The sequence below is a fragment of the Triturus cristatus genome, chromosome 8 (genome assembly GCF_964204655.1).
Source record: "Triturus cristatus chromosome 8, aTriCri1.1, whole genome shotgun sequence".
NCBI lineage: Eukaryota > Metazoa > Chordata > Amphibia > Caudata > Salamandridae > Triturus > Triturus cristatus.
This window is the reverse complement of record NC_140591.1, coordinates 579580658-579606178: the sequence shown is the minus strand read 5'-3', so window position 1 is coordinate 579606178 and position 25521 is coordinate 579580658.

Here is a 25521-nt window from a genome sequence, read left to right as displayed (position 1 = left end):
GATACAATGAGTCACAAAGAAATAAAATATCCAAGAAAGAAGTGACTAGAAAGAGATTAATTCACCAAAGAACAAAAATATATTTCCACTACAACGTTTCAGCTTCCGCCTTCCTCAGGTAGTACAAGATGGTTTGCTCAGTGGCTGCACAGATGACACAGCTGAATTTTCAAAAAGCATCATGAGTGAGGATTCCATTTGGAATGGGGAATCGATGCAGTCCTGAGAGCTCTTGAGATAATCATCAATCAGGTGGTATTGTCAGTAATGTTCAGTCCATCTGGATGCAGTGATTTTAAACGGTACATCCAGACGTTTTCTCTGGAGTACAGTAGTTCTTCCTTTAATACATGTTCCACAGTGACAAATCTTCAAATCTGATAGTAAATGATCCACAGGGGTTAAAATGATTAGCTACATGGTGGTCAATATTCTTATGAATTTTTGCTGATTTGTGGTTCTTGAATCGTGTACGGAGGTCATTCACTGTTTGGCCTACAAATTGTTTTCTTCACCTCCTTCAACAGAGAATGGATGTCATTATAAAACCGGCAGACAAAGGTGGTGCAGTGGTTTCCATGAAAGTAAGTGACTACATTGCGCCTGAACTGCTGAACGGAATTACACCAAATTTGGCAAAAAGGTAGCTCTTGGTTCAGAAAGCGTTCTTTTTTTTAAATGGTGTAAATTCATTCAGTAGGTCTTGATGAAATTAAAAAATAAAAAATATCAATATCTGGTGACCACGGTGGATCCGGGAACCCTCCCGAGAATGAGCTTCATTCTGATTGGCTGCCAACACTCTGAATCAAACAGTGCTGGGAACCATCTTGTGACTCAGTAGAACCGAATCACAAGAAAAAAGGTTAAAAATGAAGAAAAGGGGGCAGGTTAGAAACATCCTGATCCCCTAGGCCTTCTCTGGGCCAAAAAAAGCATTAAATAAAAAAGATCTATAATGCTTGGGCATGCGGGTGCCCCCGCAGCCCAGGGTACTGCCAACTCCCCGGGGCAAGATTAATATTATGTGGGGGCACGTGGCCCTCCACAGCCCCAGGGACGGCCACCTCCCCGAGGCTTGTAATAAATCTGTGTAAGGGACTCCTGCCCCCCCACACTGCCCCAGGCACCACCACCTCACCAGGGCATCTGTTTAATTATGTGCGGGGCCTCGTGGGCCCCCCAAATCCCTGGGGACTGCCACCACCCTGCGGCTACTTTATAAACCTGTGGGTGGGGTTGCTCAAGTCCCCACAGACAGCCCCGGGGACCACCACCTCCCTGGGGCACACTTTATTTAAATATTGGGGTCCTTTGCGGAGCCCCAGCTCCGGGGACCACAACCTCCCCAAGGCTTTAAACTTGTTGGAGGGGGCCACGTGGCCCCACTCATGGAGCCCTAGATGGCCCTGGGGACCACCACCCCCCAAGGCCGGCTTCAGCAATGTCCCGGGGTGCCCATCCCTGGGACATTGCAGTTTGCAATGGCAGGGTGGGAGCACGGCTCCTACCCTGTCATTGCAAACTCTGCTTCACTTCATGGAAGCGAGAACAGGAAACCTGCTCTCACTACCATGAAGCAATGCAGAATTGCTTTTGGGCAAAGGGAGCTGCATGTTAGCAGCTCCCTTTGCCGAAAAGCAATGCCAGCTCCTGCAGTAGGTGAATAGATGGCTGGGTCAGCAGGGGGATTGTGACTCCCCCCACTGTCCCCAACATGAGGCCAAGCCCCAGGGGCCAACTAGCCTACTTGTTACCTTTAGCAAGCCCCACACAGTGGGATTGCTGAGTGGTGGTCCGAGGCCATGCCCCTTTTTTACACCACTCTGCAAAGGTGCCTCTTGGTGCACTGCTGGTGGGGCGATGAGATGCTCTTGTGTCCTGAGGACCTCAGTACTGAAGTGGACTTTATCCCCTCAGCAGCAGTGCACCAGGCAGCGAGTTTGCAGAGTGGTGTAAAAATGGTGTGTGGCCTCAGATGACTCACAGCAATCCAGCTGTGTGGGGCTTACTGTAGGTAACAGGAGGGCTAGTTGGCCCCCAGGGACCCTCATTAGGCAAGGGGACTTCATCCCCCAACCATTAGTACACCAGGAGGCGCGTTTCCGGAGAGGTGGACAAAGGGGGCATGGCCTGTGTCCACCTCTCAGCAATCCCACTGTGTGGGGCTTGCTAAAGGTAACAAGTAGGCTAGTTGGCCCCTAACGCACCCAGCAGCGAAGGGAACTTTAATCCCTATTGAAGAGCATGCCAGGGAGCGCGTTTGGAGACTGGAGGGCAAAGGGGGCGTGGCCTGCTAGTAGAACTTACCAATGCTGCTTTGTGGGACATGCTGAAGGTAATAGGAGGGGTAGTTGGCCCCCAAGTTTGTCCTAGGGGGCCAACTACCCCTCCTTTTAACTCCAGTAAGTCTTGCTAAGATGTCTTCAGAGGCCATGCGCCCCTTTCTTCACCACTCTGCAAATGCACCTCCTGGCACACTACGGGTTGGGGGATGAATTCCACTTTTCTCCAGAGGGACTTTTGGGGCCAAGAAGCCCTCCTGGTACCTCCTGTAAGTCCTATGCAGCAAAATTCCTGAGTGGTTGTTGGAGGCCCAGCCCCCTTTCTCCACCTCTCTGCAAACGCGACTACTAGTTAAAGAAGCATTTGCAATGTAATAGGTTTCGCATTTGCGAGAGTTAGAGCTATTGGCATTGTAAATGTAAAAGTGTTTTACTAATGTTTCTCGAAGTGGAGTGGATGTAGGTTGTGTGTAGGGGAATTATGTGGTATGTTGTGCAGTGCAATTATGTGAATAGAAAGTATGTGGTATTTAGTATATAGGAATTATGTAGATTGGGACTATGTGTTTTGGAGAGTAATTTGTGTGGTATGATAGTCTGTGTTGTGGAGTGGTAACCTCAGGTTTAGTCTTCCTCATTTCCATAGAAGCTAAACTATAAACTCAATGAGAAAAAAAAAGGAACTACTGAGGAGCACTTCTGGACCTAGTCAGAGGAATGAGCAGGGCCACTGGAATTATGTGCTGTTTGGCTGCACTGACTTTTGCACAATTATACATTTTCCGCATTTGCCACGAAGGAACGGGTGAGACATAGATCCCCTGCTGCTGGTCCATGGCTTGAATGTTTATGCGGCGGCCCGGCCGTAAAGGATTGCACCACCCCATATCAAAGGGGGCCACGGACCAGCAGCAGGGGATCTATGTCTCACCCGTTCCTTCGGGCCCATCCAGGGCATCACAACAGTAAAATTAATGTGGCTGACACGAACCACCTTTCCCATAAGACATTGCAAGGATTCACCTAGCAAAGCTCATCTGAGGGCGTTTAATTACAAAAGGTATGGGCGTGTCCACCGCAACAATCTCATGTCGAGCCTCTGAAGAGGGCGGAAGCCCAGAAACGCGTCAGGCTCTACTATCGTTGACACGAGAACTGTAATCACAGAAGGACGCAGTGTTGACTTTACCCTGAAAATTGCTTCGAGAAATATGCTCGTAACAAGCTGCTGGGGAGTGCGGCCTTGCCTGCGGGCAACTTTGGAGCTTGAATGTTTATGCGGCGGCCCGGCCGTAAAGGATCGCACCACCCCTTATCAAACGGGGCCACGGACCAGCAGCAGGGGATCTATGTCTCACCCGTTCCTTCGGGCCCATCCAGGGCATCACAACAGTAAAATCAATGTGGCTGACACGAACCACCTTTCCCATAAGACATTGCAAGGATTCACCTAGCAAAGCTAATCTGAGGGCGTTTAATTACAAAAGGTATGGGCGTGTCCACAGCAACAATCTCATGTCAAGCCTCTGAAGAGGGCGGAAGCCCAGAAACGCGTCAGGCTCTACTATCGTTGACACGAGAACTGTAATCACAGAAGGACGCAGTGTTGACTTTACCCTGAAAATTGCTTCGAGAAATATGCTCATAACAAGCTGCTGGGGAGTGTGGCCTTGCCTGCGGGCAACTTTGGAGCTTGAATATATATATATATATATATATATATATATATATATATATATATATATATATATATATATATATATATATATATATATATATATATATATATATATATATATATATATATATATATATATATATATATATTTATTCCAGGGTTTCCCAGTCCCTCCCCCTGAGGCTTGATCAAGCCTCAGGGGGAGGTGAAACGCGTTGGGTGAAGCAGCGTTTTTGTTAATAAAGCGCCTTTGAATTTAAAACACACGAGTGAGTGCATTCCTAAACTACGAAGGATGCTGTCGCTCGGCAGCGCCTTTGTTCTTCTCCATATATATATATATATAAATATATATATATCCCCTTTCAAGATGCCCCTGCATTAAGAGACGCACTCCTCCAGCCAGTGATTTAGACAAAATCTTTTATTTGAATAGGAGCAGGCATTGCCATTCCGATAAATTTCTGTCCTCTTGCCTGACGCGTTTCAGAGCTCTTCTGCTCTTTCCTCAGAGGCAGTTTCAAAATGCACGCTTTTTCAGGATACCCACAGTCCCCTGCGCCATTCAAGATTAATTACCTGGCCTCCGGTGTGCCTTTAACATCGTTAATTGTAATAAGGTGCACGCTGGGACTTGCAGTTGATTTCCATTTGATTTTTACCTTTCAGTAGGTGTGTGCGTTGAAACGATTTTGAGGACCAATGTACGCCCTCCAGTGGGCCTCAGATTAGCAAGTTCTGTTCCCAAGATTTTATGCTAGCTGCGCCGTCATACGATTCCTGACAAGATGCAGGGGCATCTTGAAAGGAGATTTGAACACGGCAGGTCCCGCCGTGAAGAGTTCGCACCGCCCTTCCTCAAATGTATTGGGATCGTCTTTCCTGAACTTCTCAGGGATCGTATGACGGCGCAGCTAGCATACAAACTTGGGAACAGAACTTGCTAATCTGAGGCCCACTGGAGGGCGTACATTGGTCCTCAAAATCATTTCAACGCACACACCTACTGAAAGGTAAAAATCAAATGGAAATCAACTGCAAGTCCCAGCGTGCAACTTATTACAATTAACGATGTTAAAGGCACACCGGAGGCCAGGTAATTAATCTTGAATGGCGCAGGGGACTGTGGGTATCCTGAAAAAGCGTGCGTTTTGAAACTGCCTCTGAGGAAAGAGCAGAAGAGCTCTGAAACGCGTCAGGCAAGAGGACAGAAATGTATCGGAATGGCAATGCCTGCTCCTATTCAAATAAAAGATTTTGTCTAAATCACTGGCTGGAGGAGTGCGTCTCTTAATGCAGGGGCATCTTGAAAGGATATATATATATATATATATATATATAGATATATAGATATAGATATAGATAGATAGATAGATAGATAGATAGATAGATAGATAGATAGATAGATAGATAGATAGATAGATAGATAGATAGATAGATAGATAGATAGATAGATAGATAGATAGATAGATAGATAGATAGATAGATAGATAGATAGATAGATAGATAGATAGATAGATAGATAGATATAGATAGATATTATCTACTGGCGGTCGCCAGTAGATAGTTATAGTTAGGACCGTGTTTCCATAGGAAATCTCAAAATTCTATTTTGAATAACTTTGGCGCCGGTTGACGAATCCTCGCGAAATTTTCAAAACTAATGGGGCGCTCCGTTCAGCTCCTACCCTGAAAGTCTCGGGGTGATTCGTCAAGCGGGAACCGAGAAAAAAGGGGGGTCCCAAAACGCGTTTTCCCCATGCATTTTTCCATACGACCTTTAGTCGCAACTACAGCCCGAACGGCTGAACAGAATTACTTGAAATTTGGTAGAGAAGTAGCCATAAGGTCAAGGAAGTGCCTTTTGCAGGTCTGGTTTAAATCTGTTTAGTATTTCCTGAGAAAATAGCATTTAAAAGCATATATATATCTATACGCGCGCACCGTGCGCGCACCGTGCGCACACCGTGCGAGCACACTAACGTGCGCGAGCGTAATTCTGATTGGTGGTTACATGTTAGTCAACGTTCGAATCGGTCGAAATCAGGAAGTGTCGGCCGCCATTTTGTTTGTTTTCAGTGCGAGAGTGAAAAAGGAAGGTGGCGAACATGAAAAGGGGGCAGGGTAGAGAGTTCCTGACCCCCTAGCCTTGGTCAGGGGGTCCCTGAAGGACCCCGAAGGCAAAAAAATGTTTTATTTTTTTTAAATCGCACCGTGCGCGCACCCTGAAAAACTCCCAAAAAATCGCGGTTTATTGTAGTTTATTGTAAAATAAATATATAAAAAAAAAAATAATACATAAATAAATTAGCATTTAAAAAAACGTAGAAATTCACTGAAAAAACCATAGGTTTCACACACGTTATAGTTAGGAATTAGCATTTAAAAAACCTTGCAAATTCACTTAAAAAACCATAGGTTTCACACATGTTATAGTTAGGTGGATATTTCACTCATAAAAAACCAATGAAATTCCCCCGTTATAGTTAGTTCAGATAACTATAACTCGCGCGACCGCCACTCTATCACAAGGATGATGTCATCAGTGATGTCATGAGTGATGCCACTGACCATGTCATGAGTGATGTAATATGTGACGTCATGAGCAGTGGATTGCGGGCGCGCGAGTTATAGTTATCTGAACTAACTATAACGGGGGAATTTCATTGGTTTTTTATGAGTGAAATATCCACCTAACTATAACATGTGTGAAACCTATGGTTTTTTAAGTGATATATATATATATATATATATATATATACATATACATACGCAAAGTTGTATTGAAGAATGAGTTGGTGTATGAGGGTCTGAATGGATGATGTAATAGGTGCGTAACTGACTGTATAAGTGAGTGATTAAAACTGTCTTAGTGAATTCATAGGTTAGTGACTACTCTGTGTGAATGTCTGTATCAGTCTATCAGTTGGTGTGTAAGTGGCTGCATGGGTTGGTGGGTAGCTTAATGACTGTCTATATGGGTTAATGATTGGTTGTTTGAATACCTGTATGGGTGCCTGAGTCTCTGTGTTGGTGGGTGTGGGATGTGTGACTCCCTGTATGGATGTGTGAGTGGGTGATTCACTGGGTGTATGGGTTCATGAGTGCATCTGTGAGGGGCTGGATGGGTGGGTGGGTGAGTGTGTGTATGGCTGTGTTGGTGAGTGAATGGATGTCTCAGTGGTATATGTGTGAGTAACTATATATGTAAGAGGCAGTATATGTGAGTGTTGGAGTATATAAGTGACTATATATGAGAGTGAGATATTGTGAGAGTGGCTGTATGGATGAGTGAGTGCTTGTGTCAGTGATTGTAGAACAGAGTAAGTTTGTGTTAGTATCTGTATGAAAGTGAGGTAGTGTGTGTATAACTGTATAATGAGTAAATCGCAGTGTGATTGCTTCTTTCGGTGACTGACTAGGTGTGTGAGTAACTCTATGGGTGAGTGGTGGTGTGTGAGTTTTTGAATAGGTGTATGAGTGCACATATCATTGGCTGTATTGATGAGTGACTGCATGTACGGGTGAGTGGATGTGTGTGTAGAACTATGAATCAGTGAGTGGGTATGTACTAACTTGTATTGGTGTGTCTATGGTTTCGAGAATGGTAGTCTGTATTTTAGAGTAGGAGTATGAAAGGTCATATTAGGGTGTGAGGAGGTGTATCAGAGATTAAGTGGATGATGTCATCAGTGATGTCAATTGAGATGTCATCAGTGACATTATCAGTGATGTCACTGACCATGTCATGAGTGATGTAATATGTGACATCATCAGCAGTGCATTGCGGGGGCGCAAATTATAGTTACCTCAACTAACTATAACAGCCAAATTTCTCTGGTTTTATACAAGTGAAATGTCCAACTTACTATAACGTCTCTGAAACCTGTGGTTTTTTTAGTGGAAAAAAATGTATATACACATATACACATATAAACAGTGAGTCACTCATTCATGCACCTATGTATGCACTACGTAATACCCCCCACCAAACCATACAGACACTCAGACTCTCATACTGATTCTCAAAAACCAACTAATAATCTATATAGACACTCATGTAGCTACTCACCAACCCATGCAGCCACTTATACACAAACTGAGAGACTGATACAGATATTTAGATATTGAAACATTACTCACTAAGCCATGTTTTCACTAAGATACACTTAATCAGTCAGTTATACAATCAATTTTTCAAAAACAAATCATCCATTTAGACACTTATATACCCATTTATTCTTAAATCGACCTTGAGATATACGTATATAAAGCATATTTAATTTTCAGAAAAACACACATTCACTGGATGATGTCATCAGTGATGTCATCAGTGATGTCATTTGAGATGTCATCAGTGATGTCATGAGTGATGTCACTGACCATGTCATGAGTGATGTAATATGTGACGTCATCAGCAATGCATTGCGGGCGCACGAGTTATAGTTAGCTGAACTAACTATAACGGGGGAATTTCAGTGGTTTTGTACGAGTGAAAAGTCCAGCTAACTATAACGCCCCTGAAACCTATGGTTTTTTCAGTGAATTTACAAGGTTTTTTAACCCCTTCGCTGCTAGGCCTTTTCCCCTCATGTGCTAAGCCTTTTTTGGACTATTTGAGGTAGTGCTCGCTTAGGCCCCTGTAACTTTTTGACCACATTAGGTATCCACGCCAAATTTGCGTCCTTTTCTTCCAACATCATGGGGATTCTAAAGGCACCCAGGGAATGTGGATTCTCCTAGAGGGTTCCCAGAAATTAGTCAAAATACAGCAAAATTTTGTTTTTTTTTGTGAAAAATGGGAAAAACGGGCTGCAAATGAAAGCGTCTGGGTTTTTCTCTGCAAATGGTATCAAAAAAGGGTTTTGTGGGGCTGAAATCACCATTTCTCCAGCTTTTAGGGAATGACAGAATTTTATCAGAAAACCAACATTTTTTACACAGTTTTGGCATTTTTCTGGGACATACCCTATTTTTGCTATTTTTTGTGCTTTCAACCTCCTTCCAGTTAATGGTAGAAATGGGTACAAAAGCAATAATGGATCTTGGAAAGCTATACATTTTTGAAAAGTAGACACAATTCTGAATTCAGCAAGGGGTCATTTGTGTAGATCCATCAAGGTTTCTTTATAGAAACTACCAGTTAAATATAGAAAAAATTTAAAATTAGTTGAAAAAAGCAGCCTTTTGTGTCAACGTTTTCACCTGTAACTTCTTCTAATTATGACATCTCTTTGAAAGCAATGTAGCGTTACATCCGCTTGACCTTCCTGGTTGTGGGGATATATAGGACTTGTAGGTGCACCAAGAGCCCAATGAACCCAGAGTAAAAAACTGAGCAGCATTTTGTAATGGTTTTTTATTATGTTCCGGGTATATAGCAATTATTGTGGGAAAATGTATACATGGAAAAATCGGTATGAAAGACACCTATGTATTTCTGAAATGGGAACAAATTCCAGAGTTTAGAAACAGTGCATATTTGCACATTTTCGAAATTGGGAATACTCATAATAGCATGAGAATTATTGGTCATTTTTCAAAATGACTTTTTTTTTACACAATGTCTTTCATTTGGAAGGGAGAAATGCATCAAAAACCAATAGGTAATAACAGTTGCTTTACAAATCTGAACTACCCCAAGTCTCCCGATACAAATGGTACCTCACTTTTGTGGGTAGGCATAGTGCCCACGACAGGAAATGGCTGAAAACCTAACGTGAACACACCACATTTTCACAATGAAATTTTACACATTTTTGGCGAAGAGTCTAGCTGTAGTTTTTGAACCCTAGCTCTGCCGGCACCTAGGGAAATATAGCAAACCTATACATTTTTGAAAACTAGACACCCAGGGGAATCCAGGATGGGGTGACTTGACTGCCTCCCACCATGATCTGTTACCCAGAATCCCTTGCAAACCTATAAAATTGACCAAAAAAACACATTTTCCCCACATTTCTGTGGTGGAAAGTTCTGGAATCTGCGTGGATCCATAAATTTCCACCCACCCCGTGTTCCCCAAAGTCTTACGAGAAAAATGGTACCTCACTTGTGCAGGTTGGCCTACTGCCCGTGTCAGGAAATGGCACAAAATGCAACGTGGTCACTCCTCAATTTCCCAGTGAAAAATGACCCTTTCCCAGTGAAAAATGACCCTTTTTTGGCAAAGTGCCTAGCTGTAGTTTTTTAACCCTGGCTCTGCCGGCACCTTGTGAAACATAGCAAACCTATACATTTTTGAAAACTAGACACCCAGGGGAATCCAGGATGGGGTGACTTGAGTGCTTCACACCAGGGTCTGTTACCAAGAATCCCTTGCAAACCTAAAAGTATGTCAAAAAAACCACATTTTCCCCACATTTGTTTGATGGAAAGTTCTGGAATCTGCGTGGATCCACAAATTTCCACCCACCCCGCGTTCCCCAAAGTCCTACAAGAAAAATGGTACCTCACTTGTGCAGGTCGGCCTAGTTCCCGCAACAGGAAACGGCGCAAAACGCAACGTGGTCACACCTCAATTTTGCAGTGAAAAATGACCCTTCTTTTGCAAAGTGCCTAGCTGTAGTTTTTTAACCCTAGCTCTGCCGGCATCTAGGAAAACCTAGAAACCTATATATTTTTGAAAACTAGACACCCAGGGGAATCCAGGATGGGGTGACTTGAGTGCCTCCCACCAGGGTCTGTTACCCGGAATCGCTTGCAAACCTAAAAAATTGACAAAAAAAACAAACACATTTTCCCCACATTTCTATGATGGAAAGTTCTGGAATCTGCGTGGATCCACACATTTCCACCCACCCCGCGTTCCCCAAAGTCCTATGAGAAGAATGGTACTTCACTTGTGTGGGTCGGCCTAGTGCCCGTGACAGGAAACGGCGCAAAATGCAACGTGGTCATACATCATTTTTGCAGTGAAAAATGACCCTTTTTTTGGCAAAGTGCCTAGCTGTAGTTTTTGAACCCTAGCTCTGCCGGCACCTAGGGTAACCTAGCAAACCTATATATTTTTGAAAACTAGACACCCAGGGGAATCCAGGATAGGGTGACTTGAGTGCCTCCCACCAGGGTCTGTTACCCAGAATCCCTTGCAAACCTAAATGATTGTCCAAAAAAACACATTTTCCCCACAATTCTATGATGAAAAGTTCTGGAATCTGTGTGGATCCACAAATTTCCACCCACCCCGCGTTCCCCAAAGTACTACGAGAAAAATGGTACCTCACTTGTGCGGGTCGGCCTAGAGCCCGATCCAGGAAACGGCGCAAAACGCAACGTGGTCACACCTCAATTTTGCAGTGAAAAATGACCCTTTTTTGGCAAAGTGCCTAGCTGTATTTTTTTAACCCTAGCTCTGCCGGCACCTAGGTAAACCTAGAAAACCTATATATTTTTGAAAACTAGACACCCGGGGGAATCTAGAATGGGGTGACTTGAGTGCCTCCCACCAGGGTCTGTTACCCAGAATCACTCGCAAACCTAAAAAATTGTCAAAAAAAACACATTTTCCCCACATTTCTAGGATGGAAAGTTCTGGAATCTGCGTGAATGCATACATTTCCACCCATCCCACGTTCCCCAAAGTCCTACGAGAAAAATGGTACCTCACTTGTGCGGGTCGGCCCAGTGCCCGAGAAAGGAAACGGCGCAAAACGCAACATGGTCACACCTCAATTTTGCAGTGAAAAATGTCCCTTTTTTGGCAAAGTGACTAGCTGTAGTTTTTTAACCTTAGCTCTTCCAGCACCTAGGGAAACCTAGCAAACCTATATATTTTTGAAAACTAGACACCCAGGGAAATCCAGGATGGGGTGACTTGAGTGCCTCCCACCAGGGTCTGTTACCCAGAATCCCTTGCAAACCTAAAACATTAACCAAAAAAACAAATTCTCCCCACATTTCTGTGATGGAAAGTTCTGGAATCTGTGTGGATCCACAAATGTCCACCCACCCCGCGTTCCCCAAAGTCCTACAACAAAAATGGTACCTCACTTGTGCGGGTCGGCCTAGTGCCCGCGACAGGAAACGGCACAAAACCTAACGTGGTCACACCTCAATTTTGCCGTGAAAAATGACCTTTTTTTTGCAAAGTGCCTAGCTGTAGTTGTTGAACCCTAGATCTGCCGGCACGTAGGGAAACTTACAAAACCCATACATTTCTGAAAACTAGACACCCGGGGGCTTCCAGAGAGGTATGGCTTGCGTGGATCCCCCAACGTTTCCTTACCTAGAATCCCCTGCAAACCTCAATTTTAGCTGAAAAAATCACTTTTTTCACTCATTTTGGTGTGGGAAAGTTGTGGCATCACCGGGCTCACACACATTTACCAACACCCAGCATTCCCCCAGGTCTCCCGGTAAAAATGGTGCCTCACTTGTGTGGGAGGCCCAAGTACCCGCGACAGGCAAGGGCCCAAAACGTAGTGAGGCGACATCAAAATGGCCTATCGCAAAACCACCTGGTTTTGCAAGGGGGGTCACTTGGATTTTTGGCCCGGTGCTCGACGGCCATCTAGAGAAACCTACCAAACCCATACATTTCTGAAAACTAGACACCCGGGGTCTTCTAGGGAGGTATGGTTTGCATGGATCCCCCAACGTTTCCTTACCCAGAATCCCCTGCAAACCTCAATTTTAGCTGAACAAATCACTTTTTTCACACATTTTGGTATGGGAAAGTTGTGGCATCACCGGGCTCACACAAATTTACCACCACCCAGCGTTCCCCCAGGTCTCCCGGTAAAAATTGTGCCTCACTTGTGTGGGAGGCCCAAGTACCCGCGACAGACAAGGGCCCAAAACGTATTGAGGCGACATCAAAATGGCCTATCGCAAAACCACCTGGTTTTGCAAGGGGGGTCACTTGGGTTTTTGCCCGGTGCTCGGCGGCCATCTAGGGAAACCTACCAAAACCATACATTTCTGAAAACTAGACACCCGGGGGCTTCCAGGGAGGTATGGCTTGCATGGATCCCCCAACGTTTCCTTACCCAGAACCCCCTGCAAACCTCAGTTTTAGCTGAAAAAATCACTTTTTTCACACATTTTGGTGAGGCGGGGTTCCATGTTGGGGGGGATGTCAATCTGTGAATCACAGCCTGTTAGACAAAAAGCAAGATTGTGCGTCATGCATCCCTCAAAGGAGAGAGAGAGAGAGAGAGAGAAAGAGTGAGAGGAAGAGAGAGAGAAAAAGAAAGAGTGAGAGGAAGACAGAAAAAGAGAGAAACAGTGAGAGTGAGAGGAAGAGAGAGAGAAAACAAAGAAAGAGTGAGAGGAAGACAGAGAGAAAGTGGGAGAGATGAAGAGAGAGAGAAACAGTGGGAGAGAAGAAGAGAGAGAGAAAGAGTGTGAGAAAAAAGAGGAAGAGAGAAACAGAGGAAGAGTGAGAGAGAGAGAGAGAGAGAGAGAGAGAGAGAGAAAGAGTGAGAAAGAGAGGAAGAGAGAGAGAAAGAGAGAAACAGTGAGCGAGAGAGAGGAAGAGAGAGAGAGAAAGAGTGTGAGGGAGAGAAAGGAAGAGATGAGGAGGGACAGTGAGTGCCCACACTGTGGACAAAGCCCTCACAGCTCACCTTTATACCACCGCTGTGTCTCCAACCATGTGCTGGGACCTAGTGGAGCCCTCAAGCTCCCACATCTGAAACATAGTACAGAATCAGGAATGGCAGAGTATATACGACTGTGCATACCTAAATTGCTGTCCCGCCTTTGTGCATCCAGGCTGCTGCACATCATCCACTTCCACTGCCCAGAGGTGTCTGCCCTACGCTGCAAACCCAGGCTGCTGCATCCCATCCAATCCCGCCGCCCAGAGGTGTCTGCCCACCCCTGCGCACCCAGGCCTCACTGCTCACCTTTTCGCAGACAGGGCACCCTCCACATCATGCAGCCCTGCTCCGTAGGCCAAAAGGTCTTACATTTGGTGCTGCGTCTTGATTTTGCCATGGCAGAGGACATTCTAGTGCACCCACCATCATCGCAGGTTGCACACCCACTCAGCCCTTGCGGTGCCACTAACTCAGTGTCCAGCGAGGCCATGCATGTGGCGGTAGGCCCCCACTGTTCGATGGCTCAGGCCTACACTGCTGTCCAGCAGGGCACACAAAACATGAGCTGTCCGGGCCACTGGGATGGGGCAATATCGCAGGCTGAACACCCGCTCAGCACTTACAATGCCCCTACCTCAGTGGACCGAAATTCACCGTCCCATAACGGTGTGCTTGTACCAGCTGCAGTGCATCCGGTGCACCAAGTCTGAAATGGAAATGGCATGGAGAATGTGCGTCTGGTCATTTTTATTGACAGGGTCACATGTCCGGTGACGCCTGTGCTTGATGTGGTGTAGGTGTAAACCAGCTGTCAGGAAGTGGCTGTGGCGTACTCACAACTAGACCTGTGAGCAGCAGATCACTACAATGAAAAGCTGGGCCATGTAGCGTTGTTGTCCCTCCCTGTATGTGCAAATGGATTGGGCTGGCCTGGCGTATGCAAGTACTGCGTGGGCTGTGAACAATGACTCCGGAGCTCTGGGCGGGGTTCCGTCCTGGGCTGTATGAGGAATCAATTGAGGCAGGTGTCCCTGTTGTAGTGCTGCCGCCACCGGGGCTGCAAGCGCCAATGTGTCACCCTGTAGTCTTGGTATTGTGTGCATTATTATTGGTGGGTGATTTGCGTTCTTCACACATGTTTGTTTGCCACATCTCGCTACATTCAGCTATTGTGTGGCTGAGGGGCCATGCCGTTTTTGGGAGGTCCGCTGTCCTGTTGTGCGCTGCCTCGTGGTAGTAGGGGGATTGGTCCGGGGGAGGTCCTGAGGGTGGTGGCAGTGGGTTTTGTGGCCTTCTTGGGTGTCGGAGGTGCATTAACAGTATCTCTATGACATGTGTTGGTCTTCAGATGTGATTCTGGGCTGGGCTCCCTTTCACACTGTAGGTAGACGTCCTACTTTACACCAGTAAAAGGCAGATGTTATATTCCTACTGCTAACGCAGCTTATCGCCTGTTTTTGGAACGCACCGCAGATTTGGCTGCTCGTTGCAAATATCGGGAAGTGGTGTTTTCATGTTATTTTTGTACAGGACCGCCTACTCTGCATATTATTTGCATTAGTTGTTGCTCTCATTTTTGGCAATTTTTTGAGGCAAGAGCTATTGCTGGAAAACTGGCAATATCGGCTGTTTTAACCAGGTTGAGAATGGAATGATAATTTAAAATCACTGAAAAAACTATAGGTTTAATGAACATTATAATTAGAAATTAACATTTAAAAAACCTTTGAAATTCACTGAAAAACCATAGGTTTTATAGACGTTATAGTTAGAAATTAGCGTTTACAAAACCTTTGAAATTCACTGAAAAACCATAGGTTTCAGGGACATTATAGTTAGAAATTAGCATTTAAAAAACCATAGGTTTCAGGGACGTTATAGTTAGTTGGTCATTTCACTCGTACAAAAACAGAGAAATTTGAATGTTATAGTTAGTAGAGCTAACTATAACTCACGCCCCCCAATGCCCTGCTGATGACGTCACATATTACATCACTCATGACATGGTCAGTGACATTACTGATGACATCACTGATGGCATCTCAAATGACATCACTGATGACATCACTGATGACATCATCCACATGATAATCTGATGCAACTCTTCACACCCTAATATAACCTTTGATACACCCACTCTAAAATATTGACTACCATTTTCTAATCCATAAACAAATCAATAGCAGTTACTATATACCCACTGACTGCTTCCTAGTTATACACACACATTCATTCATTCACCCATACAGTAACTCATACATGCAGTCACTCATCAATACAGCACTATTATATGTACTCATACACCTATACAAACACTCATACACCATCACTCATCCATAGAGTTATTGACACCCCTAGCTAGTCATGTAAAGAATCTATAACACTGCTGTTTACTCACCTATACAGTTATACATTCACTATCTAACCTATTCATACAGATACTAACATATACTTACTCTCTTATACAATCACTGACACAAGTACACACTCATTTATACAGCCACTCTCACAATTACTCACTATCACATATAGTCATTTATATATACCAACACTCACATATACTGCCTTTCACATATGTAGTTACTCACATATATACCAGTGAGCTATACATTCACTCACCAACAAACTGATACACACACTCACTCACCAAAACAGTTTTTTCCACATGCACTATTGAACCCATACACCCAGTAAAGTAGCCACTCACACATGTTGGCAGAAAGTCACACACCACCCACCCACCTACACACACAAACACTGAGCCACCCATACAAATACTTATGATACCAATCAGTAACCCATATAGAAAGTAATGTACCTAATCATCAACCCATGCAGCAGCTTCTACAACAACTGAGAGACTGATACAGACATTCACACAGTTTAGTCACTAACCCATGCATTCAGTAAGAGACATTTAATCACTAACTTATACAGTCTGTCACACACCTATTAAATCCTCCACCCAGACACTTATACACCAGCTCATTATTCAATACACCTTGGCATTAACATATATAAATATATTTAAACTTTACAAAAACACACATTCACTGGATGATGTCATCAGTGATGTCATCAGTGATGTCAATTGAGATGTCATCAGTGATGTCATCAGTGATGTCACTGACCATGTCATGAATGATGTAATATCTGACATCATCAGCAGTGCATTGCGGGGGCTCGAGTTATAGTTAGCTCTACCAACTATAACGTTAGAATTTCTCTGTTTTTGTACAAGTGAAATGACCAACTAACTATAACTTCCCTGGAACCTATGGTTTTTTCAGTGAAAAAAAAAAATATATATATATATTTATATATATATATATATATATATATATTTTTTTTTTTTTTAAACAGATGCACATAGTTTACCTATGTATTTCATATTCAAAGCTGGTTCACTTTTTTCTGTGGGAGTTATTGCAGTTGAAAATAGCTTTTAAATGGTGACCTCATTAAAACTCCACCTCTAGCACTTAGAATGTCATTCTGATGAACACAGTCTTGAAAGCATTTGCAACAGAGGGCCTCAGAATCAACAAATGTGTAAGATGCTGCTGTCCATCTTCTGCATAATCTCATGTCAACTGCATATTTCATAATGAAAATCAACACTTTGAATTGCAAAGTAAGTTAAATGGATGGCATTAAATCACACTTTAAAAACATTATTTTACAAATTGTTCAAATAAAGGATTTATTCAGTTGACAGTACAAGGGGCAAAGTAGCCACTACATGGAAGGGAAATGAATTTGCTGTGCAATACTGCTCTGAAGTATTAATGCTTCATACAAAAGAAATCGAGTCAATTTGCACAGTTTTGAAAACACTGTTTAACAATCTGGAGAACCTTTCTGACACCCATCTCAGTTCTGTTTCCAAAGTGCATTGGCAAAATGTGTTACCATGTAGCTCAGTCTTTAAAAAAGGTTATGTCTTCTTCACACTGACAACAGAGTTGAGCTGATAAGAACTCTTGTACAGACTCATCTGCCTACTGTAATATCATCTACTCTGTCCTCCTCATAACAATCAATGTCTGGCCCCAAAGGCCTAGGAGAGAAAAGTAGGCAGAATGGACCATAATCTTCCCAAGTGCCCCCAAGTACTCCATGGCTCCCGGTTGATGCCAGGATTTAAGTTAATGTTTATCCACAAAGCTTACGGGAAAAGATCCTGTATACATGCAGAAACTGGCACCTTGCTACTGGCCAACTAGAGATCATCACTCAAGGTCCTTCCATTTGATTTGCTAACAATCATTCACAAGGATGAAAGATGAGCTCATCTCACTGGGGGGCAGATTTACGAAAATCTCATGCAACGCAGCACAGCAGGTAAAAAAAGCTGTGTTGCGTTGCACGAGAAGAAGAGAGAAGGAGAGTGCCATATTTACAGAAAGATGTCACTGTCCTCCCCTCTCTCTAGCCCCGGCACTAAAATGAGCTGCCTTTTGCCACACACACAACCTTTGCACCATAGTGCAAGAGTGTCTGCATGAGTCTAGCATAGGTTTTGTACTTGAAGGATAGCCTTCCAGTGCAAAATAATAGGCTCAGACTAACTTTAAACAATTTCCCACTTTGTATGTGTGTTGTAAAGTGCAGCACACATACAAAGTCAAAAAAGGAAGGAGAAATGAAAACGTTTTTCCTTCATAGCACCCATTTGAAAGGCTATTTTCTAACGCTAAACCCTGTCTGCTTTTTTAAGTAAACAGTGTTTAGCTTCAGAAAGCTTTGTTGGTTGCATGGGAACGCCCATGCACCACTCATGATACGCCCCTTTGGAGTTAAGTAATGGAAAGCAGTGTGTTAGAAAGGGTAGACGGACCGGGAGGGTCGGCCGGGGTCAGGAGGAGAGGCTTCCGGGGAGCGCCGTCTCCAGCGATCGTACAGACAAGTAACTTCCCCCCCACAGACAGATACCACACACGGATAAGGTTCAGTGTTCTTTATAAGCACTTCTTAAGGTACGGTTGAATGGTACAAGGAGGTCTGGACTCAGGGGTCCCCTCGATTCAAGTCTCTCAATGCAGGGTAAGGGGGAACGGGACAGTCTGGTTACCCGTCAGGTAGTTCGGATGAGATGATGACTAGCTCACAATCCTCGAGCTTGGTGGTTTAGTTGGTACGGGCCGCGGCAGCGCCAGCAGGTCCCGGTCGAGATGGTCGGTACACGGTCCGCGGCAGCGCCAGCAGGTCCCGGAAAGATGGTCGATGTACGGTCCGCGGCAGCGCCAGCAGGTCCCGGTGAGGATGGTCGTTACAACGGGCCGCGGCAGCGCCAGCAGGTCCCGACGAGGATGGATGTTGCAGAAGGCCGCGGCAGCGCCAGCAGGCAGGACGATGGTTCACAAGAGCGGGCTACGGCAGCGCCAGTAGTCCGTCAAGGCTGAGTTCTCTCGGTGTCTCTCGACTCCAGGATACAACTGCCTTCCTGCTCCGGAGTTGCCCCAGTTATAGGGCAGGCGCTCTTTGATGTCCGGACCCTCGCACTTGGAGGTCGGAGGGCCCGGGATGAAGGTGTCCAGACACCCAGCAGGGGGTGGAGCCAGCGCCTGGGGGAGCTGGAGGCGATCGGCACCTGGCGGGGGAAGAGCTCTTGACACTTCGTCCTCCCATTGACCTGCCAAGTGGTCCGCTCACCTCCCGGGTGGATGGTGGTGCCGGGATGTCGGGCCGGTCAGGCCCGGGGTTAGGGTCGGGGCGAGGCCACGCGGCCTCGTGGTGCAGGGCCCAAGATGGCGGCTTGAACCGGCCGGGGGAGCCGGTGGGGCTGGGCCCCGTGATGAGTAGAGGTCCGAGGGCAGAAGATCCGTCGGGAGACGGGGTACAGGTGCTTTTCGTGGGTTATGCCTGGTGGGCCGGAGCTCAGGCCCTGGCGTGCAGGGAGGGAGCAAGCCCTTCGTGTGGCCTGTCCAACATGCGTCCCCCCCAGCTGAAGGCGGGGAGAGTCACCCATCTCCTTGGGGACTCTCTTCGTCGAGGCGGAAAAAGCGGGACAGGCCATCCGCGTTGGCGTGGTCTTGGCCTGGTCGGTGCTCCACAGTGAAGTCCATTCCCTGCAGGGAAATGGACCAGCGCAAGAGTTTTGGGTTCTCCCCCCGCATCTGCATCAGCCACTGCAGGGGTCGATGGTCGGTTTGTACCCGGAAGTGGGTACCGAAGAGATAGGGCGGGAGCTTTTTGAGGGCCCACACCACTGCGAAGGCCTCTCTCTCAATGGTGCTCCAGCGCTGTTCTCGGGCCAGGAGACGTCGACTGATGAAGGCCACCGGCTGGTCATGACCTTCGGGGTTTAACTGAGAAAGGACGATGCCGTGGTCGGAGGCGTCGGTCTGTACCATGAATTCCCGACTGTAATCGGGGGCCTGGAGCACAGGGGCGGTGCATAGAGCGGCCTTCAGCTTCTCGAAGGCCGCTTGACAATCGGGGGTCCAGTTAATCCGCTTCGGCTGGTTCTTGGACGTGAGACCCGTGAGGGGCCCCACGATGCTGCCGTAGTCCTTCACGAACCGCCGGTAGTAGCCGGTGAGCCCCAAGAAGGCTCGGACCTCGGTCTGGGTGACGGGGGGCTGCCAGGACTGGATGGCAGCAATCTTAAGTTGTAGCGGGGCCACCAGCCCGCTCCCCACTTGGTGCCCAAGGTAGGTCACAGACCCTTGGCCAATTTGGCACTTGCCGGCCTTAATTGTGAGGCCGGCCCGCTGGAGGGCCTGTAGGACCTCTTGGAGGTGACGGAGGTGGTCGGGCCAGTGGCGGCTGTATACAGCGATATCGTCCAGGTAGGCAGCGCTGAACTCTTCGAGCCCCGCCAAGACCTGGTTCACGAGGCGTTGAAACGTGGCGGGGGCATTCTTCATGCCGAAGGGCATGACCTTGAATTGGTAGTGGCCATCGGGGGTAGAGAAGGCTGACCGTTCCTGAGCCCTGGGTGTGAGGCCGATCTGCCAGTAGCCCGCTGTTAGGTCGAAGATACTGAGGTAGCGGGCGGCCCCCAGCCGGTCGATCAGCTCGTCTGCTCGGGGGATCGGATGAGCGTCGGTCCGGGTGACAGCGTTCAAGCCCCGGTAGTCGACGCAGAATCTCAGTTCAGGTGCGGTGCCGGGGGCAGCGGCTTTGGGGACCAATACAACCGGACTGGCCCAGGGACTGTCCGAGGGCTCGATGACCCCGATTGTGAACATCTTGGCCTCTTCCTCCTGTATGCAGGCCCGTACCCGATCTGGTACGCGGTAGGCCCGGTGTCGGACAGGGGGACTGTCCCCGGTGTCCACGTCGTGCAAACACCAAGGGGTGACCCCGGGGGTGAGGGAGAACAGGGTAGCGAACTGCAGCAGGAGGTTCCGGCAGCCCTGGCGTTGCTCCGAAGTGAGGGCGTCAGAGAGCCAGACCCCGTCCACGGAGCCGTCATTCTCCTGAGTCTTCAGAAGATCCGGGAGGGGTTCGGAGTCTTCCTCTGCCCCACTGTCCGTAGCCATCAGGAGGCTGAGTTCTGAGCGCACAAAGTGTGGTTTGAGTCGGTTGGTGTGGAGGACCCGAAGGGGGTTCCGGGAGGTCCCCAGGTCGATGAGGTAAGTGACGGGGCTTTTGCGCTCGACCACTTTGAAGGGCCCCGTCCACTTATCTTGCAAGGCACATGGTTCGGTGGGGGACATCACCCATACTTGTTGTCCAGGCTCGAACTCAACGGAAGAGGCATTGTGATCATACCACCTCTTCATGTCCTCCTGGCTGGCCTCGAGGTTCGCCTTGGCCATCTCTCTGAAGCGCCGGGTCTGATTGCGTAGGGCCAGGAGGTATTTGAAGACGTCTGGAGGGGTCTTTAGGGGGGCCATCTCCCAACCTTCTTTTACTAGGCTGAGGGGCCCTCGCACAGGGTGCCCGTACAGGAGTTCGAAAGGGCTAAAACCGAGGGACTTCTGGGGAACTTCTCGGTAGGCGAAGAGGAGGCACGGGAGTAGTACATCCCACTGGCGACGGAGGGGCTCTTCCAATCCCCCAATCATCCCCTTGAGAGTGCGGTTAAAACGCTCCACTAGTCCGTTCCCTTGGGGGTGATAGGGGGTCGTGAATCTGTAGGTGACCCCGCATTGTTGCCAGAGGGACTTCATGTATTTGGATATAAAGTTCGTGCCTCGGTCGCTGACGACTTCTCGGGGGAAGCCTACCCGGGAGAAGATCCCCATTAGGGCCCGGCCAACCACCGGAGCTGTCACGGTCCGTAGGGGCACCGCCTCGGGGTAGCGGGTGGCATGGTCCACCAGTACTAAGATGAACCTGTGTCCTTGTGCCGTGCGGGGGTCCAGAGGCCCCACAATGTCTATCCCCACCCTCTCGAACGGGGTGGTGACCACAGGGAAGGGTTGCAGAGGGGCTTTCAGCTTCCGACCACTCTTCCCGCTGGCTTGGCATGTGGGGCAAGATCGGCAGTGGTTCAGGACGTCGTTCCTCATTTTTGGCCAGAAAAAGTGGGTCACTAGGCGGCTGTACGTTTTGTCCTGGCCCAGGTGTCCAGCCAGGGGGACATCGTGGGCCAGGTTGAGCAGAAAGTCTCTGAAGCGTAGAGGTACCACCAGTACTCGACCGGCCCCCAGCTCGGCGATTCTTTGCTCGCTGTATAGCAGGTCGTTATCCCAGTAGACCCAGTGAGTTCCGGTGGAGTCCCCTGCGTTCTGGGCGCTGGCTTGTTGGCGGAGTCCCTCGAGGGAGGGACAGGTCTTTTGTTCCTGGCGGAACTGTTCTTGGGTGGGCCCCCCTGCTTGACGCCACTGAGCCAGGTCAGGAAGGTTCTGGGGTTGCGCGTCCCCTTCGGTCGTCGGGTCTGGGAGGCTGGCCTCGTCGTTGTCTTCTACTGGGGCGACCGTGGGCGGAGGTGCTGGCCATTCTGGTTCTTCTGATCGGGGGACGGCACGGGCGGCCATGGACCGGGTGGTTACGCAGGCCCAGTCCGGGAGGCCCAGCATCCCCAGGTGCTCTCTTCTCTCAACGGTGACCCACGGGGAACTCTCGAGGTCATTCCCCAGGAGGCAGTCCACGGGGGCATCGTCCCGGACCGTCACCTTCAACAGGCCGGAGACCCCTCCCCATTCGAACGGGACGCAGGCCATTTGACACATACTCTCAGAGTTGTCTGCCGAGCGGACGGGGCAGAGAATGTTCGGCAGGATCTGCTCGGGCTTCACCAGGTGACAGCGGACGGCCGTCACACTGGCGCCTGTGTCACGCAAGGCCTCGGCTCGCTGTCCATTAATGGTCACCCACTGACCGTATTTCCTGGTGTTAGCGGGGAGGGGGGCCCGTGGGACCATGTCTCTTCCCCCTAAGCACGCCAGGACCATGGCGGCCGGTTCCCACTCTTGCTGGGCCGGCTCATACTCTTCTGGTTCCCCCGATAATCGCTCTTCCCCCAGGGCGGTGGCAGCTACCTGGCGGGGCTTGGGTGTTTGGTTCTGCGGGCAGCTCGGGTCATTGGCGTAGTGGCCGACTCGCTGGCATCGGTGGCACGTGACGTTGGCTCGGAACCCAGGACGCCACGGGGGGTTGCCCCGGCCAGCCGGAGGCGGGGTGCTGGCCACGGGTGTTGCTGGCAAGGCGTCTCTCCCTCGCCCCTGGCCCCCTCCTCCTCCCCGAGGACGGTGCTGGCCTGGGTTGCTTCTGTTCTGTTCGTGTGGCCCCCTCCGGCCCACCCGGGTGCTTTCCCATCGGTCAGCTTCGGCGGCGAGCTGCCGGGGGTCAGTTAGCTTACTGTCGAGGAGGTGCTGCCTGAGCTCGACGAAACAGTTGTTCGACAGGTGCTCCCATACCATAAGGTTAAAGAGTTGTTCGTAGGTGGAGACATGGCTCCCCTTGATCCAACCCTCGAAGGCACGGCTAAAATAGTTCACGTATTCTACCCAAGTTGTACCTGGGATCCGGGTGCAATCTCTGAACCTCTGGCGGTACATCTCGGGTGTGAGGCCGTAGCGGGTGAGGAGGGCAGCCTTCATGTGGTCGTAGGACGACATTTGGTGATCTGGGAGCTGCAGTAGGGCATCGCGACCCTCGTTGACAAACCTCCCCCAAAGTCCGGCTCCCCAATCACTCCGGTCGATCCGGTGGGAGGTCTTGGCGATCTCGTAGGCTTTAAACCACTGTTGTATGTCGTCTTCTCGGACATACTCGCGGACAACATCCTTGGGGATGTGGACTTTTTTCTCGATTGGCCCCGGGGTGTGTGGTCGCTCAGGCACCCCCAGTTCTTTATTCTGTTTCCGAAGTTCTATCTCCGCTAGTTGGCGCTCGTGCTCGAGCGTTATTTTTTTCTCCTCCAGCTCTCTCTGTCTCTGCTTCTCTTCTCGTTCTTCTCGGAGCCGCATATGCTCGAGGTTGAGTTTCTGTTCAGCTAACTTGAGTTCCCCATCCATCTTGAGTCGTGCCATTTCCAACTCGTGCAATCTGGTTCTTTCTCTTTCTCGGATCTCCTCCTGCGAGAGGCCCGTTCCCCGCTCCTCGGGAGCCGTGGCGTTCCCCTCTGGTGTGATGCTGCTTTGGTCGGAGGGTCCGGCGACCCCAGTTTCTGTCCACGACTCTAGGGCGTGCTTTAGATCATCCTTGGTACTCAGGCCGGTGGTAGCAATGCCAAGTTCTATGCAGAATTGTCTCAGTTCGCGGTGGTTGTATTCTTCCAACTTATCCATTTGGAATTTCTCGGTGGAGCTGCTATCTTTGGCTGACATCGTGTTTTTGTCGTGGGGTGAGCTACTCTCTGTACGATTACGCGTTGATTCGGATCGCGCCGCTGGCCACCAATGTTAGAAAGGGTAGACGGACCGGGAGGGTCGGCCGGGGTCAGGAGGAGAGGCTTCCGGGGAGCGCCGTCTCCAGCGATCGTACAGACAAGTAACTTCCCCCCCACAGACAGATACCACACACGGATAAGGTTCAGTGTTCTTTATAAGCACTTCTTAAGGTACGGTTGAATGGTACAAGGAGGTCTGGACTCAGGGGTCCCCTCGATTCAAGTCTCTCAATGCAGGGTAAGGGGGAACGGGACAGTCTGGTTACCCGTCAGGTAGTTCGGATGAGATAATGACTAGCTCACAATCCTCGAGCTTGGTGGTTTAGTTGGTACGGGCCGCGGCAGCGCCAGCAGGTCCCGGTCGAGATGGTCGGTACACGGTCCGCGGCAGCGCCAGCAGGTCCCGGAAAGATGGTCGATGTACGGTCCGCGGCAGCGCCAGCAGGTCCCGGTGAGGATGGTCGTTACAACGGGCCGCGGCAGCGCCAGCAGGTCCCGACGAGGATGGATGTTGCAGAAGGCCGCGGCAGCGCCAGCAGGCAGGACGATGGTTCACAAGAGCGGGCTACGGCAGTGCCAGTAGTCCGTCAAGGCTGAGTTCGCTCGGTGTCTCTCGACTCCAGGATACAACTGCCTTCCTGCTCCGGAGTTGCCCCAGTTATAGGGCAGGCGCTCTTTGATGTCCGGACCCTCGCACTTGGAGGTCGGAGGGCCCGGGATGAAGGTGTCCAGACACCCAGCAGGGGGTGGAGCCAGCGCCTGGGGGAGCTGGAGGCGATCGGCACCTGGCGGGGGAAGAGCTCTTGACACTTCGTCCTCCCATTGACCTGTGAGGTTCCGTGTGAGACGGGACGGCACTTTTTGAGTGGTGACGAATATGGACGAGTGTGGTATCTATGAACCGCAAATGACGAGTACAGTGGGTGTGCGAAGTTACGCTATGCAGCCTTGTACGGTTCGTCTCATTTTTGTGTTCGTTCATTCGAACCCTCGGGTTCCATTTTAGATACAGCGTCCATTTTGTTTTCTTGCCCTCAAGTAGCCAGCGAACAGGCTTTTGTCCGTTTCGTGACCCTGGGACTGTCAAGATAGTATGAAGGACACGTGTTTCTTTGAGGTGACTTTTATGACGAGGGGAATGACACGAGTAAGGCAGATGGCCCCGCTCGAGGCTCATCTTGCCGCTCCGGTCTATTGTTTCAGTCACGCATACATTAGACACGA